General features: G+C 44.9%; 1 pseudogene; it reads left to right on the forward strand.

Annotated features, from left to right (window-relative positions):
* The first annotated feature begins 823 nt into the window (after window positions 1–823).
* On the forward strand, window positions 824–13,274 carry LOC147443102 (sugar transport protein MST4 pseudogene; annotated as a pseudogene).
* Window positions 13,275–14,799: the final 1,525 nt, after the last annotated feature.

Genomic DNA, 14,799 nt, shown 5'->3' on the forward strand with positions numbered 1-14,799 from the left:
GTGTTTTGTAGTGTACAGAGAGGTTGTTTTGGTGTGCAGTTTTCTAGTGCAATAAGTCCATGTGTGGTTGAACATAAATGTTCAACGAGGGGGTGGGCAATGATGGTGCAACTAAAGTTGGTCCAAGCTAGGAGATGGTCAATGCCAGGCAGAGGCAGCATGTGAGTGCAGTGCAGAAGGCTAGGGCAGGTGCCAAGGCCCTAGGCAGCCAAGGGATAGCGGAGGTGTATGCTCAAAGCGGTTTTTTAGGCCAAAGGCGTGCTGCAAAATCCAAGCAGGTTGGTGGCCTTCTGTGCCTGAGATGTGGGTTTTATGTGCTAGAATGTGGTCATCAGCGTGCTCTAGAAGCCGGTCCAGACGGCTTGTCAAACGGCGCCCCGGTGTGCAAGATATTGCAGTTTAAAGTTGAAGTGTGTAGCAGATCCCCGATGGACAGGGCAGCTGGGGACATGTGGCCCATGTAGGTGTGAATGGATACATGTGTAGAGATCGAGTTACGGAGCATGCCTAACTTCTCGGAATGCGAATCAGAGCTCTGGTGAGCAAGATATGGTCAGTTAAAGATTTTCCGGGGGCCAGGTCTGAGCCCACTTGGCCGCATTAGAAGATGTGCCATCTGGCGTTTTTTGAGCCTTGGCAAGGTTCTCGGTGTGAGTGTTCACCATGTGGAGTTATTTGGAATCAACTGCACGCCAATCGGATGCTCGGTCGGTCAGATACAGCGAAATGAAGTTGGGAGCATTAGGGTGGTGAACAATTGCAGATGGTTTTTTTCCGTTTTGGAGGCTTTAGTTCGAGGGCACCAAGGGGTCAAAATGCAGAGATGGAGGATGTGGTTGGAGCCGGGAAAGTGAAGCTTCAGAAGGTCTTTGCGGCTTGGCAGTAGGAGATGGGGACAGTATAGGAGAACCAGGTAAAGGCAGGCTGCAAAGTTTTTTGGTTAAAAACACAATGGGGTTTTGCTTGTTATCAAGGGCTTGAGGCTTAAGGCATGCGAAGCCGCCACATGCCAGGGTGATCACCCCACCTGCGCAGATAGAAGGCATAGGCCCGCCGTATAAAGGCTGGGGCGAGTACCTCTCAAGGGTATCAAAAGGTGTGGAGAGCTCTTGGAGCTCGTGGGCTATGGCGGAAAGCGCCTGTGGCGCTGCGCAGGGCGGAGACGCCTGGTTTTGGCGGCAGTTGACAAGGGGTGGCGGTGCAGTGGCGTGACCGCGCGTTGTGTGGAGGCGGCGTCGGCGCTGGATGTGATGACGTGGCGGCCACAATGGGGAGATGGTCCCGCAGCCGAAATTTTGACGAGGAGGAGGAGGGCAATAGCGACATCGCTATTGCCTCCCCCCCTCAGGTAAGGGTAGGGTCCCACAGCAGCAGGGTAGGCGAGTGAGAGTGAGAGAATGAGATAAAAAAACTATGCAAAAGAGTCTAAACGAGCTCGCCATGTGTCCGAAAGAGGCCAAACATGCTAAAAATGGGTGCTCCCCCTCTATAAAGGAGTCTTTTTGATCATTTTGGAGGGCTTTTTGTCATCTCGTGAGACTTGGGAGCCATAGGGAAAAGAGACAAGAGTGGTTTTTGTCTACAGAGGGCCGAGAGGGCGCCTCCCCCTATGTATTTTGTGAAGTCGAGTGCGGCTATAGTGTTTTTTTTGAGCAGGGAGTGAGTTCCCCCCATTGAAAACGGGCGTTTCTTGTCGTGCTATTTCCTTCCTCCCCCTTTCTGCTGCTCTGTTCTGTTGCATGTGATGCCAGGTGTGTGATGGCGTATGCGCCCCCCCGATGAGTGTGTGTGCAAAGAGAGAGAGAGAGAGAGAGAGAGAGAGAGAGAGAGAGTGGTATGTGTGCAAGGGTAGGCGATGATTGTAGCCGTTTTGTGGGTGCGGGTTGATTGGTGGTCTATTTAAGTGCGTGTGCACTGCGGTGCGTCAAATTGTGTTTGATCGTGTGTGCGATACTGTGAATTCAGTGAGTCGAAGGTGCTCACTAAGTGGATTGGGGTGTTGTGTGTGCCCTGAGCTATAGACGGCATCTCGATTTGTGTGTTGGGCGTGTTCCCCCATTCCCCCTCTCCACCGGTGTCTTAGTCAAGCCAAAAGGCATGACTAGATATACATAAAGACCAAACGTTGTGCGAAACGCGTCTTTAGGATATCTTCATCCACTATCCTTATTTGATGATAGCCACTTTTAAGGTCAATCCTAGTGATCTAGGTAAAGCATTCTAGCCGATGAAACATATCTCCTAGCCAAGGCATGAGAAATCTGTTTTTGATAGTGATATGATTTAGTGCTCGATAGTCCACACACATACGGTGTCGGGGGATATGTGTTCTCTACGTGAGCCGGGTAGGCGCCGGGCCTCTAGCTGTGGGAGGTGTGAAAGAGAGAGAACAAGAGACGATGACAGCTCTTCCAATCACCGCAATCATCAATTAAATCAATTAATATGTTTGAGTACAATTTAATCTTTAGCCAAGGCGGGCTGTTAACAGCACCGTTACTTGGATCATTTGCTAATTAAGAGCTTAAGCTCCCGTTTACAAGATTATCCGAGCCGTTAACGACACCGAACTTAACAAAATGCTTGATCAACTTCTGATGTTGGTGATGGAAATCTTCTTATGTCACTTCATCTTCTTCAAATACCTCGCGGATTCTGTAAGCTTTGACTCTTCTCACTGCCTTAATCATTAAGCATCAGTTAGTGTCAATTATCCTGTAACTTCCTGCTTTCATGCCTCGACAAACTTTCCGCCTTGCTACCTCGACCAAGCTTGCCCTTTTTAAGTTTACTTTTGATTCGCTTTGACAAGCTCTCGCATTGATTGCTTATTGTTCAAGCTCGAGAGGGAGAGGAAGTCCTCCTTGCTAAGCCGAGAGAGAGAGAGAGAAGAGAACTCCTTGCTTTAGTAGCCAAGGTTGAGAGAGAGAGTTCCCCGTTGCTTGTCTTCCTTAGCCGAGGTCGAGAGACAGATCGAGAGAGCAAGAGTCCTCGCCTTCCCCTTGCCTTCCTTGCAAATCCTTTCCTTCGTTAACTTGCCTACCTCATGCAAAAGAAAACCTTCTATTAATAGCATGCATCCTCCCTTAGCAACGACGGCGCCGTCGTTGCTAGGGAGGCATAAAACTGCCCTCCTGCTGACGTGGCAGCGAGAAATTCAACCGCGCCGATGACGATCCCGCTGGTGCCGAAAGGGAGCGCCATAGCCTCCTCAGAATTTTACGTCTCTTCCACGAGCTCGTTAGAGCACCCTGCAAGCCGCCGCGACCATCTTTCCTCCTCTCTGCGCTCGCCCCCGCTGCCTGTTGCTTCCACGCCATTTCCTCCTCGTTCTTTCACATCTCTTAAGTGGCCATTGGCCATGCCCTTAATTGGGCGGCCATTTCTCCTAAGGTTATGGGCGGGCGGCCATAGGTTGAGTGGGCGGCCATGCCCTTGTTTCTTTCGGGTACCACATTTAGCATACATGCCGACCAAGGCATTGCCAAGCATTAAATTTGGCAGACATATCGAGTAAACAATGCCAAGCACTCCATTGGGCGGCCGTAAAGGGCATCACATTTTGCATACACGCCGACCTAGGAATGCCAAGCATTGGGCGGCCACATTGATTTAAGCTATGGGCGGCCTTAGCTGGGCGAGTGGCCTCAACTCCTGGGCGGCCGTGCTTTGTGAAGGGCATCACATTTGGCATACAAATCGGCCAAGGCATTGTCAAGCACAGCAACCTCCTTCAGCAGTCCTCGACTAACAATATCATCGTGAATTTTTATTGTCGACTTCGATATCTCGAATAATGCCAAAATAACCCAACTCAGTCGCATCGGCAACTGACACCGACCTTAATCCAGATTATCCAATCAACCTGGGCTATATCTGACGCGCCGTAAATTCATAGAATGCATACAAAACCTGTAGGGCTGTAAAATTCCCAGATGGCACACTGCCCAAGCCGACCTGACTGGCTCGGAGCCGGCCCCCGGTGAATATTTAACGGCTCATATCTTGGCAACCATAACTCCGATTGCTGATCTGAAAAGACCGACGTGCTCCACAAAGTGAGAACTTCAGGCTCGTGCATTCATTTAATTTCTGTCACCTCAGCTGCAGTTGCCCAATCCGGTACGGATCTGCATTAACTCAAACTTCAAAGTGCCATAACTTCTTCACCGTGGCTCCAATCGACGAGCCGTAAAGACAAGCCGGTAGAGATCATCAAGCACTGCAGTTTTGGATTATAATATTCCATTTGTGCTCACTTTAAGTATAGTCCATTTTTGGCATCATTAAGGCATCAATTGGCCCTTTAAAGCCGCATCTGGCATACATTAATCATTAGACTTGGCCTGTTAACAAGCCCTCATCACTGACCAGTAATCAAGTAGGCTTCAAAGAAGCTTATCTTGCATTTCTCTGATCTTTTTCTCATCATGGCAGTGGAGCTGCACGACAACGGTATATACCATCTTTCTTTTGCACTAAAAGGACTGGAGAACAAAAGGGAGAGGAGTTAGGCGTCACCATCTCTTTGTCAGCCAATTCTTGTACTTGCCTCATGATCTCCTCTTGTTGAGCTTGAGAAACTCAATAAGGAGACTTGTTAGGGGGTGAGATTCCTTGTAGGAGCTCAATTCGATGGTCATCATCCCCTTGTTTTGGAGGTATGTCTATACGAATATCATCTATGAACACATCTTGGAATCCTTTTAGAAAATTAGACAAGTCTAACTCTTCTTGATTCCTACTATTTACATTTGATGAAACATGAGGACCTTTTACGGACTCTTTGACTTATCATTGATTTATCAAACGCAGGTGAATTTACAAGTGGTATAGTATGACCAAAATCACTAGCATCTATATACATGTTCTTTCCCCTGTAGGTGAAGTAGATTCTCCTTTCAGGGAACTTCATGTTGGCAACCATGCGGTTGAACCATGGTGCCCCTAGGATAGCATCCTCATGTTGGAGAGGAGAGATGGAAAAGTTTTCTTTGTTGACATAGCTTTGGACATGGAGCCTCAACTTCCCAATCAAGGGAGTAACGGAGGCTCGTTGTCCCTTGAAAGCACTATCGACAGTTACAACATCTCCCATCTAAAAATCTTGAATGCCCAACTTGGTGGCCAACTCTGTTGATATGAAGTTGTGAGTAGAGCCAGGGTCAAACAAGATGAAGGCATCATGCTCCCTTACCTTTCCCCAAGCATAGGAGAGAGGTGCACCTTTGCGATGAGCATCCTCTTTTGGAGATTCAATGGTGGAAGATCTAGGAGTCTCATTTGCGAGCATTTCTCTTGGGGCAAGAACGATAGCCATGTCCTTGCTCCCCACACTTAAAACATTTATGGTCCTTGCAAAAAGCTTCAAGCTCTTCAGGAGAGAGTTTTTTTTTACCTTTGTAAACTCCCTTCTCCTTGGACCGATTTTTATTTTTATTGTTGGAAATTGACTTGGGAAGGATTTTGGGCATTGGTTTTCCCATTTGCATCATTTTTGTCTTTGTCTTCCATGGGCTTGACATTCCGTCTAGCCCCTTGTTGGAAATTGATACGCAAAGGAACCATGGTGTGGTGGATTACTTCGGTACTAGAACCAGGCCGTTGGGAGTTGACATACTCGGCCATCTCTTCAGGTAATCCCGCACAAAACTATTGCTTTTGCTCGGCAAAGTCTATCTTTTGGAAGAGTAGCCTTGAGATGTAAGTCCCAAAACTTCTTTACATATTTGTGAATAGAATCATGGGAGAGAAGATTCAAACTCCGCCATCCGGTGAGCACTTTGTCCTTTGCATCACTTGCAAGGAATTGCTTCATGATGGAAACTCGTAGAGTTTTCCATGTCTTTGGGGCCTCTCCGTTGCCACAAAGGCTAGCCCACCATTAACGAGCCGATTTCTAGAAGTGCATAGCTACATGGCATAGCTTAGAGGACTCTGTGAAGCCCTCCTCTCCAAAGGCCGTATCAAATTGCTGGATGAAGTCCAATACTTTGTCGGTGGCACCAAAGGTTCCATCATAGGTGAGAAAAGAGATACTCTTTCCTCCCTCTTTGAACTTCTTGATTTTTTGTGACCTTTGCCATGCAGTGTATGTTTTGCGATGTCCTCCCCTCTTGTATTCTCTAGGAGAATAGCCATAGCTTTTGTCGGAAGAGGAGGAAGGTGAAGAAGAAGGGGAAGAGGGTGACCTCTTTCTTGCCCTTTTCTTCCTTTGTTTCCTCTCTTCCCGTTAGGAGTAACGAGGAGAAGGACTGTGGGTTGAACATTTCCTCTTGGGAGGAGTTGGCGATCGTCTAGACCGCCGTCTTCGTGGAGCCACATCTTCAGAGGAATTTAAAGTTTCATTACTTTCTTGCTCTTTGGATTCCTCCTCTCGTATGGGAGAGAGCCTTCTTTTGGGGGTCTCCTCAAGAGGCCTCCTCAGCTCTCTCTCCTCTTCGAGAGGAAGGGAATTCCCATAAGCGCGAAGTTTTTGAGTAACTTTGGCTTGCAAAGCAGGGTTGCCCATAGCTTGTTGCCCATAGCTTGCTGGAACCTAGTAACAAGATAATTGACAAACATGGGGGCATCATCATTAGCACCTTCATGTGCAAAATCAAAGTTATCAATGTTCATTCTACTCTCTTGGTTATTTTCAGCCAGGTTAACAAAATATATGTACTTACTTAGTGTATGATTTGGCAATTCAAAACCTTAGTTTCCACTTCTCTTAGCCTTTGAAAATTGGCACTTAAGTATCTACACCCATGCCTCGAAGTGGTTAATTATAGAGAGTAGTGGAGTGGGTCTAATATTGAAGAATTACCGAGGGCTAGCTCCTTTCGGACTTCTTATGGCTCAATAATGGTAAAGCTGTACGAAAGTCTAAAAAGACCCCATTATTAAGTCCAAAGCTCCCGAGGTGTGCACCATATCCCAAATAGTGGGCTCAACAAAACCGATAATAGATCCCAATCCCACTTACCCTAATATAATTAGCAAAATCAACCATTTATATGCTACTTAAGGACCTCTCTTCTTAAGCAAGAAAAGAGAAACCAAATGCTTTGATACCAATGTAATGGAAATGGCCTATTAACTTTGAGAGTAGCAAAAATTAGAGAAAGTAATTTTGTAAAATTACTTTATGAGCATAGAGGGTGAACTTAATTGATGGTAGAAACATAAATATAGCATTTAGTTCACTTGGCATGAACAATAATTTTGCAAGAGAGAAGAGTTTAGAGAATATGACAACAATTGAGGACCCGATTTATGTGGAGCCGGTCCCCCCCTCCCATAGGCATTTGTATTAAAGGTTCTCCCATTAAGAGAGATTTGGTACAATACAATCTTTGTGTTCCTTGTGACCTAGGTGATGCAATGAATATGGAAATATTCATGCATCACGAGCATAACATAAACTTTGTAGAAAGCATTAACTATCCTAAGCCTCAGTCCCAAGGCCTCAAACACCTTGGAAGGTGGAGAGAGCTAGTGGAGAATGAGGGTAGGGAAGAGGAAGAAGAAACATTTCATAGGAGAAAGAATTAGTTCCTCACTTATCATCACTCTTCTTGCTAGCATACTTAATAGGATGGTAATGAAGATGGAGAAGATGACAAGCTTAAGCATTGAAGCATGGCTCTTGGTTGGATTTGCATTCCATAGCCAAGAGAGTTGGTGTAGGCTCTCAACTTCTCTACTAGCTTGGAGAAGGAGATGGAGCTCTTGCACTTTGCACTTCACACAATGAGTGTGTGTGCGAGAGTATACCCCCCAAGCATGACCCTAGCTTCCTTGGTCGAACCCCCCTTGTAGCTCATGCTTGAAGCTCATTGGACCCCTACAAGACTGACCAATCACATGCAAGATGCATTACAAGCAACAAAGGTAGTCTTGGGATAAGTGTCCCCCTTTTGCCTTTGAGAGATAGGACTTGATAAATGCAAAAACAATTGCTTAAATTCACTAAATTATCATTGGAATCCTTGGAAGGCCAACCAATAGGCTTTAGGCACACCATGAAGGCGACATGAGGAGGAGCTTGGCAAGTGTCTTTTTGCTTTCTTTGTACCAAGATTGCCTTGTGTGAGGGTGTGTGTGTTCTCTCTTATCCCCATAGCTTTAGGGCTCGCCCCCTCTCTTATAGGGATGGGTTTTGACTTTTTGGGCACCTTACCCCCAAGCACCTTAGTCAGCAAGCATGACAAAGCACCTCAAGCCTGGATAGTGTTTCCACAAGCACATCAAGCTCCCTAGTCGATAAGCACGACAAGCACCTCAAGCATCTTAGTCATCAAGCACGACAACCACCTCAAGAACCTTAGTCATCAAGCATGACAAGAACCTCAAGCACCTCATTCAACAAGCACGACAAGCACCTCAAGATTGGACCGAGTTCCCACCTCAAGTTGAGCCCTAGATTACCTAAGGTCAAAGGACTTTTTAACACTAACCTTTGGAGGTCTTTAATGAAGCCAGCCCTAAGGTATTTAAGCTTCATTAGCTAGCCTTGCTTTTGACAGACCTTTTCTCATTTGGACCCCTTTACCATTGGCCCCGTGTTGAGATAGATCTGAAAGCACATGTCTATATTCTAACCCTTGTTCCCGTTTATTCTCCCACATTAAATGATCAGTTTAATGTGAGAAAATCATTTGGGTTGGTTAGATATTAGATTTTATGACAGAGAGACAATCCCAGAGCAGACTACGGATTTATTCACACTAGACACTGGATAGATACAAAGCCACCACTACAAAGCTCAACTCATAATCACACCCGCAATACTCTCATTGATCGAGCATTGGAGCTAGGGAGATCGAGATGACCTTGACTGAGGAGAGGAGCTTCACAACATTGCTGAGAAGACAACAGAGGATTCAATCCATACTATCTCAACATCTAGAGTATAGATGAGGATGAATTCACCACACATTATATTCGGGCCTCTTGTATTGGGCACCCATTGTATCAGTGGTCACACATACCCGACATAGTTCCAGCTAGTATCACTTCTACATTTATTTTTGTATCTATTTTTATGTACTCAAACATGGTATCACATTCACTAGTTTGTAATGGATTGATCTGATAGGTCATTTTGGCCTTTTTGAAGACGTTAATACATCATTCATTTCTCTCTCTCTCTCTCTCTCTCTGCATGTATGTGTAGAGAGAGAGAGAGAGAGAGAGAGAGAGAGAGAGAGAGAGAGAGAGAGAGAGAGAGAGAGAGAGTTGGGAGGGTGCTTATATGAGCTACCACAATGAGCTCTTTTACACCCCCCCCCCCCCCCCCCCCCCCCCCCCCCCCCTTCCCTCTCTCTCTCTCTCGCAGTGAAGTCACGGGAGAAGCAAATGTCTCCCTGTGGCTTCTTGCAAAAGAAATTTGAACTTACAAGCATTGCTTATGCGACAATGTCACTTAAGCAACGCTAGACAGTTTGCAAACGTCGCAATAAGCATCACAAATTTTGCATCATTTAAGCGATGCTTGTAGCGAGATGCTTTTATGTTTTTGGTTGGAAATTATTGGACCACGCATAAGACGCCCGTACATCACTTATGCAATGCCTACAAGCGTCGGTACTAACAAAGGCCCCTTGTAATGATTCAATCCTAGGCATGAGGACTCATGAGATAGGAGGTCTTGCAAAAGAAGCCCTTCATCTCATGTTGTATGCTTTCTCAGGTCAAAGCATCTTCATTGTCTTATCTTTTCTCAGTTGGCAGATGTGCTTTTCTTGCTTTGTATTTACTCGGTCCCCTCTTTTTTATCTTAACAAAATGTTATCCTTTGAGCCTTCTCTTTGTAGATACACATCCATGTAGATGTTCTTTTCAAGTTTTGTAATATATGACCTATACCCGGGTCCTGATCCTTTCTTACATCTGCTGATTTTAGAGGATTGATTCGACTGCACACAAGGTGGCCATGAATGACGAGTGAGTACTAGGGATGGAGAGAAAGTAGGGTACGAAACCAATGGCCCAATGGCACTAGGTAGACACAAAGGACAATGTAGAGGCATGATGTAGGTAGGGAAGCTCTAGGCAGTTAAAGAAGGTCTTTGGGGTTGTTCAATAGGCGGAGTGCACATGACGGACAACACTGGCAACGAGAGTAGGGCAGCTCGATGGGCTTCGAGTGCACATGAGAACACAATATAGTGGTGGATAGAGTGGGAGAAACTGGGGAGTGGGTGGCATCGACATCCTTCAAGTAGACTTACAACAACGAAAATGATATAGGTACCACATGGAGGAAGTGGCACAACAATGAACTCGGTAGGCAATTCTGAGGCACTAGTAGATTGTCAGCAGGCGGGGGAGATAGATGGTGTGTGTGAGTGTGTGGGAGATAGATGGTGTGTGTGTGTGTGTGTGTGTGTGTGTGAGAGAGAGAGAGAGAGAGAGAGAGAGAGAGAGAGAGAGAGAGAGAGAGAGAGAGAGAACCGATGGAAGAGAGAGTGCCATCCATCGCCCTGGCAAAATCACACATGCTTCCCCATGGTTTTGACTAGAGATGGCGAGAAGGTAGGCCAATAAATTAGGAGAATTGTGTGGTTGACATACAAAAGCAACCCCAAGCGGCACACAATAGCACTCTAATGATCACTTGATCAAGTCATGTCCTAAGTTGAAGGCCAAAGAGGCTAAGAAGAAAGAGGGTGGTTCCACTGCAAATGCTGGTTCCACTACAAATAAAGCCATTGTTGAGTCTTCTGTGAAAGGAGACTGTGATGCTGATGTTGATGCAGAATGGGCTTTTAGCGTAGAGTGCACTTACAATCCTGCTGTCCATGATGCATGCTCGTCAGTTGCTGCAGATTCACATGTGTGGTATTTCGATAGTGGTGCTACAAAGCACATTACCTCACATCGTGAATTATTCACCTCTCTCGAGTCTGTCCCTCATGAGAATTGTGTCACTTGTGCCAACAATGCCTCTTATCCAGTTCAGGGAGTTGGAAAGATTGCGCTTACTGCTGCAAATGGCAATTCCTTTACACTTGTTGATGCACTTTATGTACCTGGGATCAAGAAGAATCTCTTGTTTGTATCCGCACTTGCTAGACTTGGACTTGTAGTCAAATTTATGGATGACAGATGTACAGCTCATGATCTCAGTTTTGGTGATGAAATTGTTGCATCTGGCCTTTTGTGCCATGGGCTGTATAAAGCTCACTTTATATGATAAGCGTGAAAAAAATTTGCAAATGCTGTTGCAGATTCAAGGGCTATTTCAGATGCAAAACTTTGGCATGCACGTTTTGGTCATCTGAATTTTGCTAGTTTGCTGCGTTTGCAGAAATCTGATATGGTTGCTTCTTTGCCACCTCTTGGAGCACCTGTCAAACATGTTTGTGAAGGCTGTATTTTGGGTAAGATGCAGCGTTCTAAGTTTCCAAAGGATGGTGCAGTTCGGGCCACATACAGGTTGCAGCTTGTGCATAGTGATGTTTGTGGACCCATGCAAACACCGTCCTTGGGCAATTACCTGTACTTCATGATTTTCATTGCATGGGTATTTCCGCTTAAAGCAAAGTCCGAAGTTTTTATGTGCTTCAAACAGTTTCTGGCTATGGCTGAAAATGTCTCGAAATGTACTATGGGCACCCTCCGTTCCGATCGAGGGGGGGAGTATATGTCTCATGAATTTAATGCATTTTTGGCTAGTCGTGGGATAAAACATCAATGTACAGGGCCTTATACACCTCAACAAAATGGTGTTGCTGAGAGGAAAAATAGGTCACTGATGGAAATGGCACGATGTATGGTCAAAAGTCAAGCTTTGCCGCATTCTTTTTGGCTTGAGGCCATCATGTGTGCCACTTACTGCATCAAATTCTCCAAGCGTCTAATGATCCAATATCATTGGTGGAGCAAGGGATGGATCCCTAGAAGGGCATGGTGGGTCTCTTTGTGGGCAAACTGCAGTTTTCAACCGACGACTAGGAGCACAAGGTGCATGTGCGCACCGTAAGAGGGGGGGAGACAAAGGCGGGATGGTGAGGGATGACAACAAGGAAGAAGAAGAAGAAGAGACTTTTAACGTTGTAGGAAACTACCCCAAGAGACTTCAAAGGTCTATGCCACGAGAGTTGAACTCAAGACCTATTATTCAAGAGGGAAATGGCATAACCAATCTACCACCCTTGGGTGATAGAATGTGGTGTATTGTGGGGAGATGTATAACACACACACACACACACACACACACACAAACAATAGTTTCTCAAGCCCACTCATGGACACCTATAGAAAAACTCGCACTATATCGCTCTATTCTCACTTTCGAATGTCTCTATGCATCATGTATGCATGTAAATATGTATACATGTGTACTTACCTAATTGTTTGTGTGTATATGTGTGTGTGTGTGTGTGTATTTATATGTATGTGTGTGATAGATCTCCCCACAAAACACCACATTCTATCAACCAAGTGTGGTAGATTGGTTATGCCATTTTTGGCCATTCGAAACTGTTGGTAAGGACGAGCCAGACCCGCCGCTAGACAGGTTGGCGATCTCGTGAAGATTAAAATTTCCATTTCTGTAGAACGGTCCCAAGTTGCCTAAGTTATAAATATTACTTTCAGCAGCCCGGCGGATTAGGAAACTTGAATACTAATTAGCGCTGGGTTAACGAAGTAAGCTTTCTGTAGTCGATGATGGAGGGCGGAGCAGCAGCATCATCATCGTCGGCAGGAGAACCCACCTCAACATTAAAACCGGCAGCAGCAGAGCAGACGAACGGCGTATGTTGTGTTCACATGCATCATGGTGGGCAGCGGAGGCCTTATCTATGGCTACGACCTCGTCATTGCTGGTAATCTCTCTCTCTCTCTCTCTCTCTCTCTCTCTCTCTCTCTCTGCGGTGAGTGCAGAGACTTGCTTACTCTCATGCAGGTGGGATGTCGATCATGGATGCTTTCCTCATCAAATTTTATCCGGACGTGCACAAACACAAGATAAATGCAAAGGAGGACAATTACTGTAAGTATGACAACCAGGTCTTTCAGCTCTTCTCATCCAGTCTTTACTTGGCCGCCTTGCCAGCCACTTCTTTGCGTCTGTGGTGAGCCAGAAGCTTGGAAGAAAAGTAAGCATGCAGCTCTCGGCTGGCTTGTTCTTCATGGGCGGGACCATAGTTGGCACTGCCGCACAAAATCTAGCCATGATCATCAGTGCAAGGGCCCTTCTTGGATGCGGAATCGGCTCTGCCTCTCAGGTACATGCTAATGCGCATGCCTCTCAGGAGACAGTTTTGGGCTTCCTCAAGTAATGAACCGATTGTAGTTTACATGGAGGAATGTGAGGCCAATATATGCCTCACATATGTATGTATGCACAAGATTGCATGCTCATGTCCTCTCAAAACAAGTTGACTCGCACAAGATTGCTTGCTCATGTCCTCTCAAAACAAGTTGACTCTGTAAGTAAACATCATATTTTATGAGCACAAAGTTATAAAGTATAAAATGATATCATTCTAATAATCTAGTCACAACTATGCAAAGAAGAAATTAGAAGGAGAATCTTTGATGACTCTCCATAGATAAAAACTTATTTGCATTGTGAGACACAATCACATGCTACACAACTATAAAAAGTGCACCAAATCCATGTGAAGCTTAAACATTGAAAGCCATAAAAAGCTTAATTCTCTCAGCATGATAAACTTAAAGATGGAAATGATGCTAAGCTCTGAATGTAAGCTACAAGAGTATTTTTCTTACCATTCTATCTTTATGTTGGAGGTGGACCCTTGCAGTGCCCACACACTATTCACACCTTCTGTTGTTGTGGTATGCAAGTCATGTGATCTCATACTTTTGCCACCTTCGGTAGTAGAGGTTTTCATGTAGTGTGAGTGAATGAAAGTAGAACGAGTAGAATCTTGTTTCATGCTGTAATGGAGGTGAAATAAGGGAGAGGAGCTAGCTTGGTGTGAAACCATGTGGTGGGCAAGGGGAAGAGATGGGGGATGGTGTAAGGCTACCTTGTCCTCCTACTTTTTTGAGGGTATAGAATGTGTTCACACCCTCTTCCTATAGGCTGGCCTTTAATTAACTTAATCCCAAAGGGTCCGTAGAGGGTTCATATTTTTCCTAATGCTCAAGAGCAGGAAGCTGGAGAGAGTCACCATTACCCTCATGAACAAAGCTTTGGATCCATCAATAACAAAAGAGGACCCATGATACTACAGCATGCAGTTCAAAAACAATATTCTGACATTAGAGTCATTTGAAGTATGCTTAGTTCAATCGATAATAACAAAAATGTTACATGTATGGTTCTTGGTTTTACATTCCATAGGAAGATTTTAAAAATCTACATTGGGTTTTTAGTCAAACCAGATTGCTTCTATCAATATCAGTGAAGAAAGAAACGAAGGTGTGCTTTTAGTGGAAGGATTTGGTGAATGTACAATTGAATGGCACATGGTAGGTGACTTAACACTAGGTTGGTAATGGGACACTTTTATGTCCTGTTAAGTGACCATTTTTCTTGAATTATGTCAAGAGTTTCAAAATGGATTTTGAGGTGCTATCTATCTAAAAAGTTGTCTCATGAGCAGATAAAAACTCAACATTTTTTTGGAATATCAATTCCATCTTTAACCTTGTCCTTGCACAACATTTCACAACCTAAACTGTGTGAAAAAACGGGTCCTATTTTTGGCTTTTTTTCAACTTTTTGTAACTATACCACTCTAGAATTCATGTTTGTGAGGTCTATAATGCTAGAGAACTATCTTTAGTAGTCCTCAACATGTCCTGATACTTCTAGGGAGAAATAAATGTTAA

The sequence above is a fragment of the Adiantum capillus-veneris genome, chromosome 14 (genome assembly GCF_014529385.1).
Source record: "Adiantum capillus-veneris isolate H3 chromosome 14, ASM1452938v2, whole genome shotgun sequence".
NCBI lineage: Eukaryota > Viridiplantae > Streptophyta > Polypodiopsida > Polypodiales > Pteridaceae > Adiantum > Adiantum capillus-veneris.